Genomic DNA, 24,349 nt, shown 5'->3' on the forward strand with positions numbered 1-24,349 from the left:
AGTGTCTTAAACACTCAGTCACAATGTCGGTGGTTACCTTACCGATTTTGGGACGCTATATACCTACTGGATCTGCTGCGTCGCCCACTCCGGTCCTGCATTGAATAATTAACATATGCAGGTCCCAGAACGATCTTCCTTAATGAACTGACGCGGAAGGCAGCTGCACGCCTCAGGTTCCATGGCCTTGAGTAACGCTGCTCCTTATACGATGGGTGAGATACGTCAACTGCGTCATAGAGTTCACGTCGAACGAAGGTGGCCGCAGATGTGAAGCTGCGGCTGGGTCCATCGCAGCGCTGGTTAACTGATTTGGCCGTAATCTGCCAGCAGAGCTTCGCGTAGCCCACGGCGGCTGTACGGATCCTATCGGCAGCAACGTTGTCTGCTAAAGCGCCGCTGGTGGAAGAAGTACTTCAACGGCTGCACCTCGAGCGTTCAAGGCAGCACCCTCGTCGCAGCAGCAGAGACGCGCAGGCTCGTGCTCGGGTTCGCCGGCGCTCCGGGCACCTGCTGACGCAAGCAGAATAAATCTAGTTTTCGTTTGGGCCTCCCGTCCCCTCTCTAGGCTTCGCTCTGTCCAAGGCCCCACAGCGCGAGCCTGGCTGTCTCTGTTGCTTCGACGATGGCACTGCCATGACCGAGGTGCAGCCGCTACAGTACCTTCGGTCGCGCACTACCACCGCGGCGAGGAGAAGACGGCCCGACGAAGAAATACTGAAGTTCTAGCTAACCGGCGCCATAGTTAGGGGTCAAACGCAAACAAGCGGCGGCGAATGAACGGTGCCTCGCCGCCTTCCACGTATAACCGTTCACCAAGGAGGGGCAAGACGCCGGGCAGGTAAGCCGTGCATGCGGGATGCGTAGCGTTTGCTGTGTCCACCTTCCCTTGCTAGGCGTAGAGTGTCCGTCTTGTAGCCAATTTGCCGTGAAAGATTAATGCAGGGGAGGCGGCACGAGTAGAGCATCGAAAAAATATCGTGAGCCATTCCACTCTGTGAAAGTGGATGACCAGAGAAGCGGATTAGCACACGACACAGAGGTGACAGAATATTGAAGAAAGGTGCGAACATATTTATTCTGTTGATCGGTGGTCATCGTGTCGATAGGTATCATCCGATACCTAACGTCCGAGGTAAAGGATTTAATATCAGATAAACAACCAGCCATGACATTTTTTCATCAAAATGTTCGATCGCTCCAAATAAGACAGATGAACTTACCATGTTAATACATAGCTTCGGAATACCGATTGCAGTCATAATGTTAACCTAAACGTGGTTAACGCCCACATCCCAATTGTTCCAGCTATCTGGTTATCAGTCGTTCTTCTGTAGTCGACAGGATAAGCGAGGGGGTAGTGTAGCGCTTTTGCTCAAAGATAATATTTTTGGTGAAGCCAGTCGACGATTTCGCTGGTATAACTTCTGATTATAAGGTACTAACACTACAAAACCATACAAACTTATTCTCTGTTGTGTACAGGCCACCATCAGGCGATGCCACCCGCTTTTTTGCTTTCGTTGAAAAGCTATTCAGTTATGCAACAGAAGAAAAAATGAATCTTGTTTTAGGAGGTGACGTCAATATAGACATGCTGTCATCTTCTCCGCTGCAAAGTTATTTCCAGACTCTAATTACAACTTGCGGTTTTTCAAATACAATTTCTACAGCAACACGCATAACTGTTGACAGCACCTCCTTATTAGATGTGTTCATATCAAATATAAATATTCATTCATTAGAGGCCGACGTTCTGTACACTGATATCAGTGACCATCTAGGCATCATTCTACTAGTGAGTAAAATCAATCTTGTGACTCAGAAAACTAAGGAACCAGTTTACATTCAATCAATTACGCCATCAAATCTGGAGGTTTTTCGCCATGCCATTGCTCAGCAAACTTGGGACAGCGTTTATTGTGCACAAGACAGCTACTCTGCATATTCCGCTTTTATTAATATTTTTAAACCACTATATGACACGCACTTTCCATGCAAAAAAATTACGACGCCACCTAAAGGCCGTTCCTCTATTGACAACGTCATCGACCTAGTCACGTCTGTACAACAAGAAGAACACCACAAGCGCATATCGGTTGCACTATTCCTCGACGTGAAAAGCGCCTATGATAATGTAACGCACGAAGCCATCCTTGATGCCCTGGAAAATAACGGAATTGGTGGACGCATGTTTCGGTGGATTCGGAGCTATCTATTCAAAAGATCCTTCTTTGTGCACAGTGCAGATGGCCGAACTGCTGACCATTACACTTACCGTGGCGTCCCTCAGGGTGGGGTTCTTAGCCCCACTTTGTTCAACCTTGCAATCCTTGGCCTTGCCGACGTTCTACCACATACAGTAAACCTTTCAATATATGCTGACGACATATGCATATGGGCCTCGGCAGTTACACGTCTCCAGGTGCGTGCACGGCTCCAAAAAGCAGTGACCCTAACATCATCGTACCTGAGTGCGCAAGGCCTCAGCATTTCGACCGAGAAGTGCGCCTTAGTCGCCTTTACCCACAAGCCCATGACCTGGTACCCCATTTCTATTGACCACCAACCAATTTCCTACGCAAAAACTCACCGATTCCTAGGCGTTATTATAGACAGAGACCTTTCATGGAGCCCCCACATCTCATACTTGAAGAAGAGGCTTACTTCTATCTCCCATATACTAAGGTTTCTTGCCGGAAAAACGTGGGGCACATCTGTGGCATCTATGCTTCAACTATACAGGACGCTCTTCCTGGGATACTTGCGATACAGCACACCGGTGCTGTCCAATGCTAACAAAACTAACATCCATGTCCTACAGAGTATTCAAGGCCAAGCCCTTCGAACATGTCTGGGGCTACCTCGAAATGCTTCAACCGTGGCAACAATTGCCACCGCGAGAGACAACCCAATAAGGACCTATATAGATATCGACGCACTCCGGGCGCATGTCCGCCATATATCCAGAGTCCCTGACCACCATCTCGCTCACTTGCCTGACAAAAGACCCAAGGCAGCGTTCTCCAGATCAATTGCGGCTAACCGGCACTCTTTGTCTTTGAGGCACTCACCCGCAACAAGAACGCCATCCCCTATGTGGTGCTTGAAGAAGCCTCCTGTGTACCTTGCTGTTCCAGGAATAGTGAAGAAAGCTGGCCTGACCACCGCGGCTCTCAAGCAGATCACATTGGAACTTCTTCATTGTTCATACGCTAACCGAATTCATGTTTACACGGATGATTCCGTCTCGGAAAATTCTACGGGCGCCGTTGTTCTACCATCTCAATCGGTCGTCATCAAGTTCAAGACTTCACACGTAACGACATCTACAGGTTCTGAACTGGCCGCTCTTCGCGCTGCTGTCGAATATATTGAAAAAGAACCGCCCAACAGATGGGCAATATTTTGTCACTCGAAAGCAGCCCTCCAGAGCTTGCGAAGTTTACGACGTGGCAATTATGAACAGCTGGTGTCACAAATCAACGAAACCTGCCATTGCGCATCTGAAAGAGGACATGATATCATATTTCAGTGGCTGCCGGGACACTGTGGCATCGCTGGTAATCACCTCGCCGATGACGCTGCCCGACGTGCCCAGGCTGGCTCACCGACACTCCTTATACCTTTATCCAGAGTCTACGCTGCAAGAGAGCTTCGCAGTCTCGCTCGTGCAATCACGTTAGGTTGCTGGCATACACCACAGAACTCTAAGTGTCGTTCACACGGCCTCGACCCTTCACTGAAACTTACATTACCAGCGAACCTTCCACGACGTGACGCAACACTGCTGTGTCGGCTGCGGGTAGGAGTAGCATTCACCAACTCCTACAGCTACCGTATTGGAATGGCGGATTCACCAATGTGCGCTAAGTGCAAGTGTGAAGAGACCATCAGTCACCTTCTGTGCCACTGTTCTCGCTTCGATAATCAACGTGAGACTCTCCAGTGTGCCTTAAATAGACTGGATGACAGGCCATTTACGGAAGCGAAGATCTTGGGAGCCTGGCCTCACAGTTCCTTGGCCCAGAAAGCCGTTCGAGCGCTTTTTCGCTACCTGAGGGCAACAGACTTGAGTACCCGGCTATAGACATCCTACACTTAAGTTCTCTCTCTTCCTCTTTCACTCCCCATTCCCCTCCCCACGTGTAGGGTAGCAAACTGGACTCAGTCTGGTTAACCTCCCTGCCTTTCCGTCTTCCCTTCTCTCTCTCTCTCTCTCTAAGCAAAAACATGTTTTATATGCCAAATTTGTGAAATCTAGGGATGAAGCCTTTCTTAAGAAGTTTAAGAAATACAGAAACAGTTTAACAAATAAACTTAGAGCTGCCAAGGATGCTTATTTTTTTTTTAGGAATATTTAGTGACCCTGCTAACCAACGAAGTGATGTACTTTGGCGCAAATTGAATGCATTGTTACAGCCTAACTCTTACTCAGCTATTCCTGATATATTAGAATATGATGGGCAGCAAATTTCTGGAGATGCAGTCCCAAATGCATTTAATGAAGTCTTTACTTTAGCACCGCAACAAGACGTAGAACATAGCCTCACTTACTGCGCTGAGTTTCTTCCAGTAAACAGGAATGGAGCATCGCTTTTCCTTGCTCCAACTACTTCTCCTGAAGTTTTTTCGTGTATCAGAGCTACAAGAAACAGCAAGTCACTAGACGCCGATCGTATCCAGAATCGCTCTGTAAAGTATGTGCTCGATATTGTTACGTAGGAAGACGCAGACGAAAAGCTATGTACAAATATATTTACAAGGAATACGCTGCGCTTGGCCAAGAGGCAACAGCCCGCGCTAGCATCTAATCGTCGTCGTCGTCTTCACACTGCTGGCCTTTCGTGATCGCACATATTGTGCCGTAGCACTACCCCCGGCTGCAAAAGCGCCGTCCCGGAGCGACTAAAGATCGGACTCGGAAGCAGTGTAGTAGGCCTTGAGCGTACTGACGTGTACGACATTAATAGATGCCACAGGAGAGGACGAGGTTGAGCCCACAGGAGCAATTTCGTAAGTCACAGGCGTCACCTGGCGCAGCACGCGGTAGGGCCCTGTGTATCGCGAAAGAAGCTTCTCTGAAAGTCCGACGTGACGAGAGGGAGACCACAGGAGCACGAGCGCACCAGGTGAAAACTGTACGTCACGATGGCGGGCGTTGTACTGACACTGCTGAGTGGTCTGTGAGGCCGTAAGTCGAGCACGGGCAAGCTGGCGTGCATGGTCGGCGAGGGCGATGGCGTCGCGCGCATACTCGCTTGTTGAGACCGCAGCAGGAGGAAGTGCCATGTCTAGGGGCAAGGTAGGTTCGCGACCGTACAGTAGATAAAAGGGAGAAAATCCGGCGGTGTCGTGCCGGGAAGAATTGTACGCAAATGTTACGTAAGGAAGGGCAATGTCCCAGTCGTGGTGGTCCTTGGAAACGTACTTGGCCAGCATATCGGTAAGAGTACGGTTTAACCGCTCTGTCAGGCCATTGGTTTGAGGATGGTATGAAGTAGTCAGTTTGTGGTGAATGGAGCAGGAACGCACAAGGTCAGCGATAACTTTCGAGAGGAAGTTTCGACCACGGTCAGTAAGCAGCTGTCGCGGGGCGCCATGAAGCAAGATAATGTCACGCAAGAGAAAGTCCGCGACGTCAGTGGCGCAGCTGGTAGGGAGAGCCCGAGTGATAGCGTATCGGGTGGCGTAATCAGTCGCGACGGCTACCCATTTGTTCCCAGAGGATGACGTGGGAAAGGGACCCAGCAGGTCTAATCCAACACGAAAGAACGGTTCCACAGGGACGGTGATCGGCTGGAGATGACCGGCAGGTAGCACCTGAGGTGTCTTCCGACGCTGGCAGGGATCACAGGCAGCAACATAGCGTCGAACGGAGCGAGCGAGACCAGGCCAATAGAAGCGGCGGCGGACGCGGTCGTACGTGCGGGTTACCCCAAGATGTCCTGCAGTGGGTGCGTCATGCATCTCAAAGAGCACAGTCTGTCGTAGATGTCTTGGCACGACAAGAAGAAGATCAGGGCCATCAGGGAGGAAGCTCCTTCGGTACAGAATGCCGCCCTGGAGGACATATCGGCGAACGGATGCATCGGTAGGTGTAGAGCGCAGACGCTCGATGAGTACTCGCAGCGATAGGTCTCGGTACTGCTCATCGGCGATGTTAGCGAAGGCAGACACAGAGAAAATGCCGTCGGCGGTACTACTGTCGGCGTCGTCAGGCTCGTCTACCGGGTAGCGAGACAGGCAGTCAGCGTCCTTGTGTAGTCGGCCAGATTTGTAGGTGACGGAGAACGAATATTCTTGGAGGCGTAAGCAGTGGCGTAGCTAGGTCCTCTGGCACCCGGGGCCCATAGGTCTTCTGTCACCTCCCCCCCCCCCCCGGGTGTAGTCGAGGAACGCGAGGATATCAACAAGTTCCAGGTGTCTTCAAACGCATATGACACCCCCCCCCCTCCCCCCCGCTGGCCCCTTGCACCCGGGGCCCACGGCCCCCCAGCTCCCCCTGTCGCTACGCCACTGGGCGTAAGGCCCAGCGACCAAGTCTTCCTGAAGCGTCTTTCAATGAGCATAACCAACAAAGCGCGTGATGCTCTGTGACAACGGAAAAGGATCGGCCATATAAGTATCGGCGGAATTTCGCAACCGCCCAAACTAGGGCCAGACACTCACGCTCAGTGATGGAATAGTTGCGCTCCGCGGGTGAGAGGAGCCTGCTGGCGTAAGCGATGCCACGGTCATGGCCACGCTGGCGTTCTGCCAGTACTGCTCCAATTCCGTGACCGCTGGCATCAGTACGGACTTCGGTAGGCGCAGAAGGATCGAAATGGGCCAGAACTGGAGGCATTGTGAGAATGTCGATTAGATGAGAGAATGCAGAGGCCTCGTTATCGCCCCACTGGAAAGGAGCGTCTTTTTTCAAAAGGTCGGTTAGTGGTCGTGCTATGGCGGCGAAATTCCTCACGAAACGGCGGAAGTACGAACAAAGGCCGATGAAGCTGCGCACATCCTTGACACATTTCGGAACAGGGAAGTGCGTAACAGCATGGATCTTGCCAGGGTCCGGTTGCACTCCGTTCGCGTCAACGAGATGTCCAAGGACGGTAATCTGGCGACGGCCGAATTGGCACTTCGATGCGTTGAGTTGCAGACCGGCTCGCCGAAAAACATCCAGGACTGCTGAGAGGCGCTCGAGGTGCGTAGCGAACGTTGGGGAGAATACGATAACGTCGTCCAAGTAGCACAAGCACGTGGACCATTTGAAACCGTGAAGAAGGGAGTCCATCATGCGTTCAAAAGTGGCAGGAGCATTACATAGGCCGAACGGCATCACCTTGAATTGATAAAGACCGTCGGGTGTTACAAAGGCAGTCTTCTCGCGGTCGAGATCGTCCACGGCAATCTGCCAATAGCCGGAGCGAAGGTCAATAGAGGAGAAATAGCGAGCACCGTGGAGGCATTCAAGGGCGTCATCAATCCGAGGTAGGGGATACACGTCCTTTTTGGTAACCCTGTTAAGGTGCCGATAATCCACGCAAAAGCGCCATGAGCCATCCTTCTTCTTTACCAGCACAACCGGTGACGCCCAAGGACTACATGACGGTTCAATAATGTTCTTGGCAAGCATTTTGCGAACTTCTGCGTGAATAACTTGACGCTCAGCTGGTGACACTCGATACGGGCGGCGATGAATAGGAGGGGCAACGCCGGTATTAATGCGATGTTTGACAGCTGTAGTTTGGGCTAAAGGACGATCGTTAAAGTCAAAAATATCGTGGTAGGAAAACAGAACGCGGTAGAGTTCACGAGCGTGCTCGGAGGGCAAGTCGGGGGCAATCATTTTCGGTAAGTCAGCGATGGTACAATTTGTCGACTGCGATAGTAGAGGAGTATCGGATGAAGTGTCGTCTACTGCAATGGATGCTAGTGAGTGATCCTCGAATGAACAAAGCTGGGCCAAAGACATCCCACGTGGCAGCACTTGTGTCGTCAAGCCAAAGTTGACCACTGGCAAGCAGACGCAATTCGCCGTAATAGATAAAACTGTATGGGGTACTGTGAGCCCGTGTGTAAGGAGGACGTCTTGCATAGGAGCCGTGATGTAGTGACCGTCGGGGACTGGTGGGGATGACACTAGGTCAACGTAGGTCAGTGCCGAAGGTGGCAAGCGAACGAAGTCGGCGGAACTGAGGCGACTGGGGTGTGGTTCAGCAGGATCCAGAACAGGCAGGTCAAGGCGGAGAGTACTGGCGGAACAATCGATGAGAGCAGAATGTGCGGAGAGGAAGTCTAAGCCGAGGATGATGTCGTGGGGACAGTGGACGATGACTGTGAATAGCACGATTGTTGAGCGATCGGCGAAGGAGACGCGGGCGGTACACATACCAATTACGGGGGCTGTTCCGCTATCGGCGACACGGACAACAGGCGTCGTGGCGGGCGTGATAATTTTCTTGAGCCGGTTACGAAGGTCAGCGCTCATGACGGACAAATGCGCCCCAGTGTCTATGAGAGCAGACACAGAAACACCGTCGACTTGTACGTCAAGAAGGTTCAGATGAGTGGGCAAAGTCAGTAGAGGATTTGGCGGCGTAGGGAGCAATGCAACGTCACCTCGAGGCGCTGCATCGTCTAGTTTTCCGGCTGGGAGCGGCGTCCGAAGGGAGTCGGCGAATAGGAGCGACGGGGCTGGAGAGAGCGAGATTGTCGTCGTTGGGGCGAAGGCGAACGAGAATAGGGGCGGTTCGTTGCAGGATAATCAGTGGCGGCATTATCGGAGCGTGCGGCATAGGGACGAGAAGGGCCACCTGAGGGGCGAGAGTAGGCAGTATAAGTAGACCGGATCGGGGAACTCCAGCGACTACGACAGTGCCGAGAAATGTGCCCGATTCGATGGCAGTGGAAACAAATAGGCTTGTCGTCAGCAGTGCGCCATTCAGATGGGTTGCGGAAACGTGGTGGGTAAGAAGATGTGGGACGGGGCGAAATCGAAGACGCCGGGCGGGTTTCAGGGCGATGGGCCGAGCAGATGGTGTGAAGACCCATGTTTTCAAACTCCTGGCGGACAACTGCCTGGATCAGTGAGACCGTGACTGCAGATGTGTTGGTGGGACTGGAGTCGAAGGCAGCCGGATAGGCGGCCTCGATCTCACGCCGGACGATCCTGGTAACATCGGCAGTGTTGTTGGGACGAGGAGCGTCGGCACAGGAAGATGTCGCTGGGGTGTTGGGCAGACGGGCAAACTGCTGGTCAATACGTCGGCTTTTGGCGAGTTCCAGGCGGCGGCACTCTTTTATAGCAGCATCCACCGTGGCTACGTTGTTGCAAACGAGCAAGTTGAAGGCGTCATCGGCAATGCCTTTGAGGATGTGGGAAACCTTGTCTGACTCAGTCATGTGGGTGTCAACTTTGCGGCACAGAGCGAAGACGTCCTGAATGTACGTGACATAGGGCTCTGTTGACGTCTGCACACGGCCGGAAAGCGCCTTCTGCGCGGCAAGTTGTTGACCGTAGGGGTTGCCGAACAAGTCTCGAAGCTGTGTCTTAAGTGAATCCCAACTGGTGAGCTCATCTTCGTGCGTGCAATACCAAACTCGAGGTGTGCCACCGAGGTAAAAGACTACGTTGGCGAGCATAATAGTAGGGTCCCACCGGTTATTGCGGCTGACGTGTTCATACAGGCGGATCCAGTCATCGACGTCTTCCCCATCTTGGCCCGAGAATACGCCAGGATCACGGGGAGCGGGGAGAGTGATGTAGGTCGTCGAAGTGGCAGCAGGTGTCGGAGCCGGCGGAGTCGGGTTGTCGTCCCCGGGAGCCATGAAGGAAGGCTCGACGTACCGTCCACTGCGAAGCTCCGTGACGAGGTACAGGGAACGTCCACCTCCACCAGATATGTTACGTAGGAAGACGCAGACGAAAAGCTATGTACAAATATATTTGCAAGGAAAATACGCTGCGCTTGGCCAAGAGGCAACAGCCCGCGCTAGCTTCTAATCGTCGTCGTCGTCTTCACACTGCTGGCCTTTCGTGATCGCACATATTGTGCCGTAGCAATATTATAAGACCTATTCTAGCCCATGTTTATAACGCAAAATTATCAACAGGTGCCTTTCCTAAGAGAATGCAAATTACCCGCGTTGTTCCCGTCTTCAAGCGCTTTGATAAAGCAGCATTAAATAATTATCGGCCTATATCAATAACTCCAGTAATTTCTAAGGGCATTGAGAAAATAATGCATGTGCGATTAATCTCTATTCTTTAACCGTCACCATTTGATTGCAGACTTTCAACATGGTTTTAGAAAGCACCGCTCTACGGAAACAGCCCTCCTTAGCCAAAAAGAAATAATTTTAGATGCATTTAGCCGTAAGCATATGGCACTAGGCATATACATAGATTTCTTTAAGGCTTTTGATTTAATTAATTATTCCATCCTTCTTAGCAAATTAGAAATGTATGGTGTACGTGGAACCGCACACTCGCTGATGACATCTTATCTGTCCCACAGATCGCAGTTCGTATATGCCAGTAACGCAATATCTTCAAGGAAGTCAGTTATCAATGGTGTACCTCAAGGAAGCATTTTGGGCCCACTTTTATTTTTGATTTATATAAACGACATTGTACGCTGTACAGATAACGCTACATTTGTTTCGTATGCCGATGACACAACCGTTTTTATTACAGGGAAAGTAAAGTTTCGTTCGTTCTCCGTCCTCGCTTCACCGTTGGAACTTGAAGCTTCTCGGATGATGATCGGCGGATGTTGATCAAACGCAGGCAGGAAACGATGAGGTCAGATGTACAAGAAGTATTTATACGTAAACTTTTCTATATACATGGCAGGTACAACAAATACATTATAAACTTGAACAATTGAGAAACAAAGTCTCACTCTTCTACTGTCTCAATGACTGTTAGAGCCCAGACTCGTTTTAACGTACATAGTACGGAGGCTCACTGGTCTATCAGCAATCCTGATCTCAGCCAAGTCTGAGGGACAGCATGTCGTCCCGATTTTTATAGCCCAAATATACAAAGAAAAAAAGGCGGTAGGGCCGTTGGCCCGTCCCACAGGTTCAGTTGCCAATCAGAGTCAACCGTTTGTTAAGCCACCACCCACAGGGATGGGCTTACTCTTAAAAATAAACATATTGGAAAACAAAGCTCTTTTCCTTCTTCGCCAAAACTCCGTTGCCCTCTCATTTCTCCGTAGTGAGTGACCGGCTCAGCAAAACACGCCAGGCCCGAACAAGTTATCGCTAGACCGTTTCAAATGCCAACGGCGTCTAGGCTGCACCTGTCTCGGAAGCAGGGGCACCGGCACCACGAAGTGCCGCTGTACTCAAAGTTTGGCCGTCTGGGAGACGGATGACCCTCCTTGTCCTTCAAATTTATTGTCTACAAGACAAAGTTCTTTGAGTGCGTGTTTCCAAGACGCCGTCGTGCGAATGCACTCTTTACGTGCGCACCGCATTCCTACAGCGTGCACGGTAAGCTGGTCTTAGACACCACGCAGGCAGTCGCACCCAACAACAATGCTGGCGATTACCTTCCGGAGGCGTAGAGGATTAGGTCCATGCTCACTGCATGCAGCACGGAGTCAGAGTTGCTAAGTCCTTCTTAACCTCGGCGGCGCCTCCAATTAGTCAGGGACTCGGGCGCCAGGCTCACAATACCTTTTGTACAGCGGTTCGTTTTAAGGCTGGTCTGTGTGACCCGTCGGCGGACTGCGAACATCGTGCGCACAATACTGACTTCCAGCAATCGGCACACGCCCGCCTGGCACCTGCCGCGATGCGTCACCAAACCCCGCGCGTTGCCTGTGACCCCGCATAACACAGCAACTGTCGCCCCGCTGACATGGGGGGAAGTGAACCCCCTCTCTATACACAAAGCACGAGGCCGATTCGTGAGACTTAAGAAGCCGAACAATCAGAGCGACCTTACACGTCCCTCCTAAAGAGTATACTGGGCTTACGATGTTCCCAGCTATACTACAAGAGCCAAAGGGCGCTGTATCATAAGATTTAGGCTCTGAAGGTTCCGTCGTCAAAGAAAATCGACATACGCTGCCCAACACGGGTGCTGCGGAGTCCGTAAGGAACAGGGAAATTAACTGAAAGGACCACAGAAAAAAAACAATTTTCTCTCAGAGACAAAAAAAAAAGCGAAAGCTCAACACATTCATGACAGTGAGCATGCAAAAGAAACACTCATGTATGTACAGGAACACTCCAACGCACTGCACGGCACAACAGCAGTAAAGTAACATATGCAGGTTATATACATAGTATGTCCATAGTCTTATAACCCTCACACACATAGACGACAACAGCCACAGAAAGTTCCACCAAGGCTGAACTGTCCCACGCACACATCCTTCGGGTGAACGGGAACATTCACGCCTGTCCCAGCTGGCATGGCTGTTTCTGTCTATCCTTTCGTTTCTGCTCTTTACTCGATTGGCTCCCATGAACGATTCGAGAGCCTTGACAATGCATCAGCATTGGCGTTACATGTTCCTTTCCGGTGACGCACCGTTACATTGTAGCGCTGTAGTGAAAGCGCCCATCTTGCTAACTTGGCCCCCTGCGGGGTGCTGGTTGTCAAATATGACAGTGGGTTATGATCAGAGACAACATTCACCACTGCTCCGAAAAGCCAGTAGTCAAATTTCTTGAGTGCCCAACCTGTGTCAAAGAGGAGTACTTGGTCCCCGACATTAAATTCTTTTGTCCGTGCCCTCCTATCGTAAACTAGAGCATATTTGCTCTGGCACTCGGTGCCTGTCAACTCAGCTACACTCTCGGTTAGTTCTAGCTCCCGCTGACTGGGCACCCCATTGACATCCTGCATCAAACTATTCCCTTGCAATTTAGGGATTTCATCTGTCGTTTCTTCGCAACTTAGACCGCAGTCCGGCTCGGTGTTATCGACCATTTCGACTGATCGGACCCCAACGGAACCGGCTGGTCGCGGAATATTTTCTCGTCCAAGCTCCTCTTTTTCCTGCGCCTGTAGTAGTTCCCAATCTTCCTTTGACAGCAGGCAGTCAACCCCGTTTGCAAGTTCGTCGGTAACCGCGCACACCAGATCGATCCTCTGCGGTTGTATCACAGCTCCCGGGCGAAGCATGCCTACGGGCAGCGTAGCTAGCTTAGCTCGAATGGTGTTTCCGAATGCCGACTCAAGTCTTACTGTTCGTGATGGCTCCTGTAAATCGATGGGCAACATACTTTTACGGACTACCGTTATCTCACTACCTGTGTCCAACACAGCTTCCATTGCTATATCCCCGCACATGATAGGGATTAGGTCCAGCTTCGACCTCCCCGAGCTAGCATTTTGAGCTACGACATGTACTCTAGCGCTTAGCACCCTTTCTTGCTCTGGTGGAGGTTCTTCACTTACAACAGCAACCTTCTGTACCCTTTGTTTTTGCACAGTCGGTGGCTTCCCCTGCGGTTCTTTATCTGAAGCTTTTGGGCAGTCTCTGGCTAGGTGACCCTGTATATGACACACGTGGCATCTTAAATTTGTCCTCTGCGGGCCAGCTAGTTTTGCGTGCTGCGGCAATGAGGCTGTTGAGGCTAGCTTAGTTGCTCGTCCTTTCCCTTTAGCTTGCTCGAAAGTCTCGAGCACTTTCGCCACCTCCACTGGCTTAAACCATTCTTCGCCCTCCCGCAAAAGAACATATTCAAGGGCTTCTGAGCTTAGACTGGCTTTCATACGGTCCGCGACCATAAGCTCCGTCATAGCTTCTTTGGTGTTTGCAGTGCGAGACTGAAGGTAATAGGCCAAATAGGTTCTAGCGCGGGACGCGAACTGAGCCCAAGTTTCCTCCTTTCGTTTAGAAGCCTTTTCGAACCTCTCCAAGTATTTAGCTGGCGTGAGCTTAAGTTCATCTAATACCGCCTTCTTTACAGTATCATAATCTGTACATTCCTCGTCATTGAGGCCACGCAACAGATAACGAACCCGCTCGGCCAGCGCCGGCATGATCAAATGTACACGGCTGTGTTCTGGTACTTGAAAAGATGAAAACAACTTTTCAACCTCCTCAAACCATATCGGAACGTCAGCGTCACACGGCAACCGGTATGCCTTAAGCACTTTAGCACATTGCGCTATTCCATCCGTGATGGCACCGCGCCGATCGCTTCCTTCCGACACCGCAGGCGGTCTGCTCGCCTGCTCGAGCTCCACTCTCCGTAGAGCAATGCGCTCGCACTCTAGCTGTAGGCGCACCTTTTCCAGCTCCAGCTCCAGGCGTCTCACCGCCATGGCTTCTGGATCCGTCGTGCTCGGAGCCTGCGCAGCACCTTGCGTCTCACTATCCATTTCAGTATCCGACGTCTCAGACTCGGTCTCTCCGACGCGTTGCAGCTCCTGCCGTCTCTGACCCTCTCTTTGTTCAGATGCAGTATCAATGTTTACGTTAGCCTCACTCGCATTTGCTGTTCTGCGCGTGAACACCATTAACCTCACTGAACAACAGCCATGCCAACCTAGACAAAACGCAAGGAATCCCGCTCACCCGTTGCTGCTGGGGGCGCCGCCTGACGTCCTCGTCCAGATGAATTGCAACCGTTGCGGAATTGGCTGGTAGCCCTCTGATGCCTTGCGCCTGGCTCGCTGCTCGTTGCTCGTTGTGGGGCTTGCCGATCCTGTCGGCTGCGCCAGTAAAGTTTCGTTCGTTCTCCGTCCTCGCTTCACCGTTGGAACTTGAAGCTTCTCGGATGATGATCGGCGGATGTTGATCAAACGCAGGCAGGAAACGATGAGGTCAGATGTACAAGAAGTATTTATACGTAAACTTTTCTATATACATGGCAGGTACAACAAATACATTATAAACTTGAACAATTGAGAAACAAAGTCTCACTCTTCTACTGTCTCAATGACTGTTAGAGCCCAGACTCGTTTTAACGTACATAGTACGGAGGCTCACTGGTCTATCAGCAATCCTGATCTCAGCCAAGTCTGAGGGACAGCATGTCGTCCCGATTTTTATAGCCCAAATATACAAAGAAAAAAAGGCGGTAGGGCCGTTGGCCCGTCCCACAGGTTCAGTTGCCAATCAGAGTCAACCGTTTGTTAAGCCACCACCCACAGGGATGGGCTTACTCTTAAAAATAAACATATTGGAAAACAAAGCTCTTTTCCTTCTTCGCCAAAACTCCGTTGCCCTCTCATTTCTCCGTAGTGAGTGACCGGCTCAGCAAAACACGCCAGGCCCGAACAAGTTATCGCTAGACCGTTTCAAATGCCAACGGCGTCTAGGCTGCACCTGTCTCGGAAGCAGGGGCACCGGCACCACGAAGTGCCGCTGTACTCAAAGTTTGGCCGTCTGGGAGACGGATGACCCTCCTTGTCCTTCAAATTTATTGTCTACAAGACAAAGTTCTTTGAGTGCGTGTTTCCAAGACGCCGTCGTGCGAATGCACTCTTTACGTGCGCACCGCATTCCTACAGCGTGCACGGTAAGCTGGTCTTAGACACCACGCAGGCAGTCGCACCCAACAACAATGCTGGCGATTACCTTCCGGAGGCGTAGAGGATTAGGTCCATGCTCACTGCATGCAGCACGGAGTCAGAGTTGCTAAGTCCTTCTTAACCTCGGCGGCGCCTCCAATTAGTCAGGGACTCGGGCGCCAGGCTCACAATACCTTTTGTACAGCGGTTCGTTTTAAGGCTGGTCTGTGTGACCCGTCGGCGGACTGCGAACATCGTGCGCACAATACTGACTTCCAGCAATCGGCACACGCCCGCCTGGCACCTGCCGCGATGCGTCACCAAACCCCGCGCGTTGCCTGTGACCCCGCATAACACAGCAACTGTCGCCCCGCTGACATGGGGGGAAGTGAACCCCCTCTCTATACACAAAGCACGAGGCCGATTCGTGAGACTTAAGAAGCCGAACAATCAGAGCGACCTTACAGGGAACGTGGAAACCGATATAGAAATAAAGGCTAATAAGACGCTGTCTGACTTAGAAGGCTGGTCCGCGATAAACTGCTTAAAAATCAACCCTAAGAAAACAAAAGTAATCTTGTGCGCGCCTAGAGGAAAGTTGCTGACAACTAATATGAAATTGTGTCTGAGCAGTGAGCAGTTAGAGATAGTGGATTCCGTTAATATCCTTGGGGTGCGTTTTACAAAGCACCTTACCTGGAATGAGCATGTTGATCATCTCCAATCAAAATTGTCATCTGCCATTGGTGTTATTGCTCGTCTGCGTCGCTTACTCCCGACCAAGGTAAAAATAATGCTATACAGTGCTCTGGTGGTATCTGTCATGCAGTACTGCGTCATGGGGCGGCACAACTGGTGTGACAAACTTGCACAAACTACATTTGCTACAGAAAAGAGTTGTGCGTTACATAGCTGATGTCCATTATACGCACTCCGCAGAACCACTTTTTTCTAAATATGAAATTCTTCCTGTGTTTTGTTTTTACAATTATAGGTTGGTGTTGTGCCACAAAGATTTCGTAAAATTTGGCATTGATGATACAATTCATCTGGCAAAACTTCGAGAGAATACAAATATTCGTCAGACCCGACATAAAGAAATGTCGTTCGTACCCACCCCGAGAACCTCCTATGATGAGCAATCTTTATCTTATACATTACCTTCTCTATTAAACTTACTAGACCGACAAAATTTTGATCCCTCCAGAAACCTAAACTCTCTAATTAAACGTTTTTGTCAACTTATTTATTTGCAAGACTAGACCATGCCTTCCTATTCTCCTAATTTTGTTCCCCACTGTTGTTTATGTGTGTTGATTACTTCTTACCGTCTTGTTTCACTCTGTATTACCCGTTGCTTTGTGATGCTTTTTTTTTTCATTTCTTATTTATGACTGGCTGTCATCTTGCTGTTATGCCAACTTACGGGTCGGGACATCGTCAACCTGTCCAAGCTTTTAGTCCTGTACTCCTCCTTCTTTAAGGAAATAAAATGATTTATTTATTTATTTATTTATTTATTTATTTACACCGTTTTAGTCGTTGTTTTTGTTGGCGTTGATGTCGATGTTGATGCTTGTTATTTTTCAACACATTCGGAGACATACACACAGTAGAAAATTATTCAGCGAATCAGGCGAAATACTTTTGTCATGATTTGATGATGCTTAATTTTTGAAAATCTGCGCTTCTCTTTCATTTCTTCGTTTCTTTCAAAAATTCATGTTAAAAGAAAATAGCAAAATTGTGGGGAACCCGCACCTTCCCATCGCTTTGGCCGCGGGGGTCGACCCCTCACAGCTCCGCAGAGCTTACCCACCGCGGCCATTGAAAGCACCCACCGCACCCAACTGCCGGCTCTGAGGTGAGGAGCCAGACACAGCTGGGCCGGGTTCCGGCCCTGACCTGATGCCACAGGCCAACCTGGGCCGTAATCCCACAATTTCCACCCGCGAACCTGGATCCATGGGTGTGCCGACACGAGCCGAGTGTCTTAAACACTCAGTCACGATGTCGGTGATTACCTTACCGATTTTGGGACGCTATATACCTACTGGATCTGCTGCGTCGCCCACTCCGGTCCTGCATTGGATATTTACCATATGCAGGGTCCAGAACGCTCTTCCTTAATGAAGTGACGCGGAAGGGAGCTGCACGCCTCAGGTTCCATGGCCTTGAGTAACGCTGCTCCATATACAATGGGTGAGATACGTCAACTGCGTCATGGAGTTTACGTCGAACAAAGGTGGCCGCAGATGTGAAGCTGCGGCTGGGTCCATCGGAGCGCTGCGCGGCGATGGTTGCTTTGGCCATAATCTGCCAGCAGAGCTTCGCGTAGCCCACGGTGGCTGTATGGACCCTATCGGCAGCAACGTTGTCTGCTAAAGCGCCGCTGGTGAAGGATGTACTTCAGCGGCTGCACCTCGAGCGTTCAAGGCAGCATCCTCGTCGCAGCAGCAGAGAAGCGCAGCCTCGCGCTTGGGTTCGCCAGCGCTCCGAGCACCTGCTGACGCAGTCACAATAAATCTAGGTTTCGTTTTGGCCTGGTGTTCCTTCTCTACGCTCCGCTCTGTGCAAGGCCCCACAGCGCGAGCCTGGCTGTCTCTGCTGCTTCGACGATGGCACTGCCTTGACCGAGGTGCAGGCGCTACAGTACCTTCGGTGCCACACTACCACCGCGTCGAGGAGGAGCCGCCGCGACAAAGACAAGCTGAAATCCTCGCTTACCGGCGCCATAGGTAGGGGTCGAACGCAAACAAAACCGGCGGCGAATGAACGCTGTCTCGCCGCCTTCCACGTATAACCGTTGACCGAGGAGGGGCAAGACGTCGGGCAGACAAGCCGTGTATGTGGTATACGTAGCGTCCGCCGTGTCCATAGTCCCTCGCTAGGCGTAGAGTGTCCGTTTGGTAGCCAATGTGCCGTGAAAGATTAACGCAGGCGAGCCGGCGCGATTAGAGTATCGAAAAAAATAAACATGAGCCGTTCCACTCTGTGAAAGTGGATGGCAGCGAAGCGGATTAGCACATGACACAGAGGTGATATAGAATACTCAACAAAGGTACGAACATATTTATTGTCCTGATCGGTGGTCATGGTGACGATAGGTACGTACACACATTATCGTATCCTCTCTGTTATTAAATGCGTCCGTCACGTAAAAAAAATGAATGGCTAATACCTCCTTAAGCAATGGTTCACACTGTTGTGCCATTACCACAAGCCCGGATCCCGAATCTGCAAGATGCAGAATCTATCCTGCGAGCGCCATAATTCTCCCTTCACAAGTCAAGATGCTGCGCCTTCGTGCGGGAGAAGCCTCGGCGGAGCAGCGTGTTTTGACGTGTCCGCGTGTGCCCGACGGCCCGGCGCCGCACCTCCCTTGCCTGGAGGTCACCGCGCGCGCGAACTTTGAACCGAGTGGCCAGCGCGGTCGCTGGTTGGACCCCTCGGACGACCGTCGTGTGCTGACTTTGTATTGGGCCGTTTGAGTGACAATGGGCCTCGGGGATTATAAAAGCAGCGACACGCCGCTCGAAAACAGGATCCGCCGACCCCACCTGGAGAGAGGGTCGCTCCCGACTGGGGTGAGATGTGTCACGCGTTTTCGCCGGACGCCGTCGTGCGAGAACAGTCGCGTTTGTGCTCGGAGTCTTCGCTACCAACGCTCTGTCACGAAACGGGTGAAGAGCGCTACGGGACCACAAAGCCGTAATCGTGGTGCAGCGGTGCAAGTTCGTAACACTGCTGGCACCGGTTGAAGTTCGTAACACTGGTGGCAGCGGTGGGATGTTCGTAACACTGGTGGCAGCGGTGGGATGTCGTAACACTGGCGGCACCGGTTGGATGTCGTAACACTGGTGGCACCGGTTGGAAGTTCGTAACAACACCACCGTAAGTAAAAAAAAAAATTAACGCGGCCTCCAATTTATGACGACAGAAGAGAAATGAAATTCTACGCTGGAATGATGAGCGGCAACGGAGCCATGGGAGGTATTCTCCCGTGGTTCTCCCAGAGGGGACTAGAGAGAAGAGAAATTCGCCGCGCCTCTTATGCACGCTGCCTTTTAGGAGTGCTCACTATGTGTGACCTTCCCATAGCACTTTAACAAAACAAACAGCTTACTAGGCGGGTTCCTCTTTTAAGTACGAAAGGGTAGTTACGTCACTCCCTTCTTCGTATGCCACAGTCAAGCTGCCGTCGCCGTGGCAGCTTGCGCTGCGCAACAGTAATCTTTACTGGGAAACGTGTGCGGGGAGCGCGACGTGCTTCGCATTGCATGCAGGTGCAGGAACTCCTAATGATCAGTTTATGTGGTTCGGATGTTTGTTTTGAGCTTGTTCTTTATTGAAACGTATGATGTTCTGTATGTTGTATACGTGATTCCAAAGAATGTATGCACCGTTCGCTTCACTTTGCTAAGTGTGGAAGAGGAAGAGAAAAGCGCCCAAGTCTCACCCGCGCACTGAGCCTCTCGCTGTTATGCAGTTTTTTACGGTTTTGCCAGCTTTGTCGGCGATCGCTCTGGCTTTTCACAGCTCAAAAGTTCCCGCTATCGTCTTCTCGGACTCGCGCACAGCGGTTAGATCCTTCTCGTCCGCCCTCATATCTGAACAGGCGTACAGTATTGTGATCAAAGCACTTCAAAGGACGAGGGAGAGTACCGAAGGAGGATACCAAATCTCGTGGTTCCCAGAACATTTAGATAGCTCAATTAACCCGCTTGGATGTAATCCTAACGAGCAGGCTCACCGGAAAGCGTGCGACTTCACGTGCCGCGCTGTCGCGGATAGCCAGGCTTGCAACGAGGTCAACATCCACAAAGATCCATTGTGTACATTCCACGAAATTGTTTCCCATTATCGACTAGGCAGGAGGACATTTACACCCCTTTACCCCAAATTGAACAAACCTCAGGCTACCACACTAAGACACCTGCAAACCTGTTCGTATCGCACTTCTCGGTCCCTTAACAAGATAGATCCTGAACACTCACAGTCATGCCCCAAATGTGGTCATGACTCATGCTCCTTTGATCACATGCTCTGGCTTTGCCCAGCCCTTAAGGCCCCTCCACCCATCACGAAAGAACAATGGCAGGAATATCTCACGAGCAGCAATCTCCACATTCAACACCAGGCTGTCCAGAGGGCCCACGACATTGCGGCGGGACTTTATCTCCCGGTTCCATCGTGGGCGGAGCCACCGACTTGTTCTTCGGGAGCCTTCGGTTTTGGCTCCCCGAGGTCTCAGTCCCTCAGGACTCAAATAAAGTTCTTGTCATGTCATGCCAGCTTCGTGAATGCGTTTTCATCAAGAATGAGCAAGAACATGCTCGCGCAACCTCCTGAACAAGGTCAGCCGTCTACTTAACCACTCGTGTTTGGACGAAATGCATTTGGCAGCTCGCGCCAGCTCCATTCCTGGAAGAGCTCGACGCCCGAAGGCATGGGCTCTGACAATGACTATTCCATAATTATGAGCCATCATTTGAAGAAGATGCGCCAGATTTCGAGTGAGCAAACTTCACCTAACCAGACTGAGCAGCAATCTTTCATGGTCTCTTACGTGCCGCTGGCGGGCGTCGCACAGCCTGAACTCCCTAAGTAGGCAATTTTTTAACAAAATATTTTGAAACTGCGGCACCTGGGCAAATCAACGAAATCCGGATCAACTATGGAAAAAATATCCTGGTGGTAGATGCAAAAAATTTCGCTATAATTGACAAGTTTACGACTATTCCGACATTAAGCGGAATTCCCGTCCCTTTCTTTATTAATTACGGGAAGAAGTCAACGACTGGCGTAATTTCTGCTTTCAACCTTGAAATCAAGTATGTGGACCTCGAGAATTCGCTTAGTTCATCGGTGCGCATTCTCAAAAATTCACAGCGTAGGAAACTCCCGGTGCATCCAACTATAGTATTTGCTTCATCGACTTTGCCAACGTCTGTCAAAGTGCATGGGTTACGTGATACACCGCGTGCGACCATTCGTCCCGAGACCTCTGCAGTGTCGGAAGTGCCTCAATATAGGCCACGTAGGCGCCGTGTGACGAAATCAAGTGACCTGCCAGCGTTGCGGTGGGCAGCGTAATACCGCCGACTGTGAGGCACCTTAACTGGCATGTCCCAACTGTCCTGGCTTCATGTTCTCCTAAAGATGGCAAGAAACAAATCTTCCCATAGAGATGCTGCTCAGACGGTTGGCCGAGGCAGACAGGGCTCGCGTAAGAAGCGCCACCCAGCGACTTTAGAAGACCCGCATTACGGGACGCAGGGGGCCACGACAACCTCTGCCTGTGCCGGCACCGAGGACGACAAGCGCGCCTATACTGCAAGTTCTGGGTCGCCGAGAGCACAGGGCGAACACACGTCGCTCCTGGATGGCACAGACACGGAGTGGCATTTGCTGCCCCGTAGGCCCACGGACACGACGCGTCTTGCCGTATTGTTCCTCTACGTAGAGGAGTGGATGCTAAGGATAGTAAAGCCGTTGGCCCTACAGGCATAAAGAAGCCGAAAGGAATGAGATGGGAAGCGTTGAAAAACTGCTGAAGCACCTGCTAGAATCAATGTGCGCGATTCCCTGTGGTCTCCATGACTACGGCCGCCAAACGCGCCGTGAATGTCCTCGCCGCACTGGAGCCATTTATCACTGCTCCTTGCCTCATTTAAAGACCTTTCTCGGCCCCTGCGCTGCTCATGCAGGAAAAGCCCACGCGCAAGCTTCTTCGTTGCGCGTTTTTGTTAAGTTTCAATTAGATTCGCGACTCAAGCCATGCTCTGGAAGACGGATGACATTTCTGAGCGACTTTTTGGGACTTTGTTGATAACCATAAGAATGTTGAACTTGTCTTCATCGTTATGCATCATTCTTCTATGTCATCATCACGCACCATTCAGCCTTTACGTCCCCGTTCCCCCTCCTCCTGTGCAGATTAGCATGGCTAGAGCACGCTAGCTCAGGCCGACCTCTCTGCCTTCATTCAAATAAGTTATCTATCTGTAGCCCCTGCCTTGCGGGGGTATAAGCCATTGCATGTGGGGGTATGAGACCTTGATGATGATAGTTGTCTGGTGACATTACGCCACGAAAAACTTCCGGGATCCTAGCCATAGTCAGCTTCCCTGTAAGAAACCTAAAGGAACAAGGATTTCGAAGGGTTCTGGAGACAGCTAATGCTGCAGACGAAATCATTTTATTTGCAGGTACCATTTTTTGTCATTTTCATTTCATTTGGGACATTACAAGGTTTACTCGCAACGCGAGGCAAAAGGAGGTCGTAAACCTACTGACTAAAGCATTTGTTTCACTGGAGCAGCAGAAGTAGCAGTTTTCATGTTAAACGAACATATAAATTTTTAAATAATGTTGCGGTTTGAAAATACATTGGATTAGAAACAACTGTTATGTAGTAACAATAAAATATAAATCACACAATATTGATAACATCGCTAATAACATTGAACATTTAAATAAAAGCGTTAGCATTGCGCGTTTAAACCTGCGAGTTGTTTTACAATTTCTAGCTTAGTTGAGACAATGTCAGGGTACATATCGCATAAACGCAGATTGTCACATTCAATAGTGAACGTGCGGTAGTTTGTCCTAGGTTTCACCAGCAATATCTTAGTGTGACGAAGGCTGCAGCCTGTTTCTCTTTACCTCAGACCTCAATAAATATGTGCATGCATGTTTTTGTTCTACAGATGTTTGTAATATTGCGAATGTTGTGTCGCATCGTTGTATACTGAAGAACTTGTGTATTGTTTCGAAGAATTAAGTAGCCAAACAACTCTCCATTCCAACGCAGCCAGTTTTCCTGCATCTGTTTTGTGACCATTTCCCCATACTAACAAACAGTAGCTGAAACATGAATGCATATGAGAAAGAGTACAGTTGGATTAAAAGCCAGAGAGGAACAAGGTATATGAATCCGCTGTAGCAAACCGACGGATCCAACAACGTTTGTGCGTACAATTATTTATGGGCTTTGTTTTACTCAGTATTTTGTGACGTGAAACACCGACAACAGAATGGGAGGAACATTTTGAAGCTGCGAGTCACAATAGGAAAGTCTCGCGTTATAACTTATTTGCTTATTTCTAGAAAAAGAAAACGTGAATTTCGTGTTTAAATGAAGATGATTGAGGTAAAGTGATTTACTAAGTTCTTGTAACCAATGATTTGCTGTAACTTCCAGTTCCTAAAGGTCTACTCCCGAAAAAGAAAAGGTTCGGGTCGTCAGTCTCTGCATAACAATATTTTATCGGTTAGGGGGGCGTTTCTCATGTTATTTATGCAACTAATAAACAACACCGGCCCAAAAATGGAGCCCTGTGATTCACCATATTTAATTATACTTTTACAAGATATGTATCCCTGCAAGAAAGTGCACGGGAATCGAGATTCAAGATAACTACTCGTTAGTTCTGATGCTCTGCCCCAAATACTGAATACTCGTATGCGGAGTTTCTGTAGTGAAATATTATGTTTAATACAGCCGAATGCTTTACGAAAGTCTAAAAATGTACCAACGGTTAGCTTTCATCTTCTTCGATATAATTGTAATTACACCTCTGGTGCTCAGAAATGACATTACGATTGATTTTCCCATTTGAAAGCCGTATTGTTTATGTGAGATAACATCCCTATCCTGCAGAAAGCTATTGATGCGCTTGTACATATACCTTCAAGCAGCAGGATATATTTCACAAGTGTACTGGCATACTGGGAGATTATGTAGAAAAGCGCGACAGTTCCAGTTTCCTAATGCTATGTTCACACTACTGTCGTAACGCGCGTAACAGCTCTTTTGGCGTATCGAACGTAACGGCTGTAAAAAACGTTACGGCAGTTAAGCCG

At 50.1% G+C, this 24,349-nt stretch overlaps 1 long non-coding RNA gene across 1 annotated transcript in view; it reads left to right on the forward strand.

Moving 5' to 3' along the window:
- The first annotated feature begins 409 nt into the window (after positions 1-409).
- LOC135895939 (uncharacterized) overlaps positions 410-24,349 on the forward strand; it is a 75,964-nt gene continuing 52,024 nt past the window's right edge. Inside the window, exon 1 of the long non-coding RNA XR_010562525.1 lies at positions 410-841. This is a non-coding gene — a long non-coding RNA (uncharacterized lncRNA). The remainder of the gene's footprint in view (positions 842-24,349) is intronic.

The sequence above is a fragment of the Dermacentor albipictus genome, chromosome 2 (genome assembly GCF_038994185.2).
Source record: "Dermacentor albipictus isolate Rhodes 1998 colony chromosome 2, USDA_Dalb.pri_finalv2, whole genome shotgun sequence".
NCBI lineage: Eukaryota > Metazoa > Arthropoda > Arachnida > Ixodida > Ixodidae > Dermacentor > Dermacentor albipictus.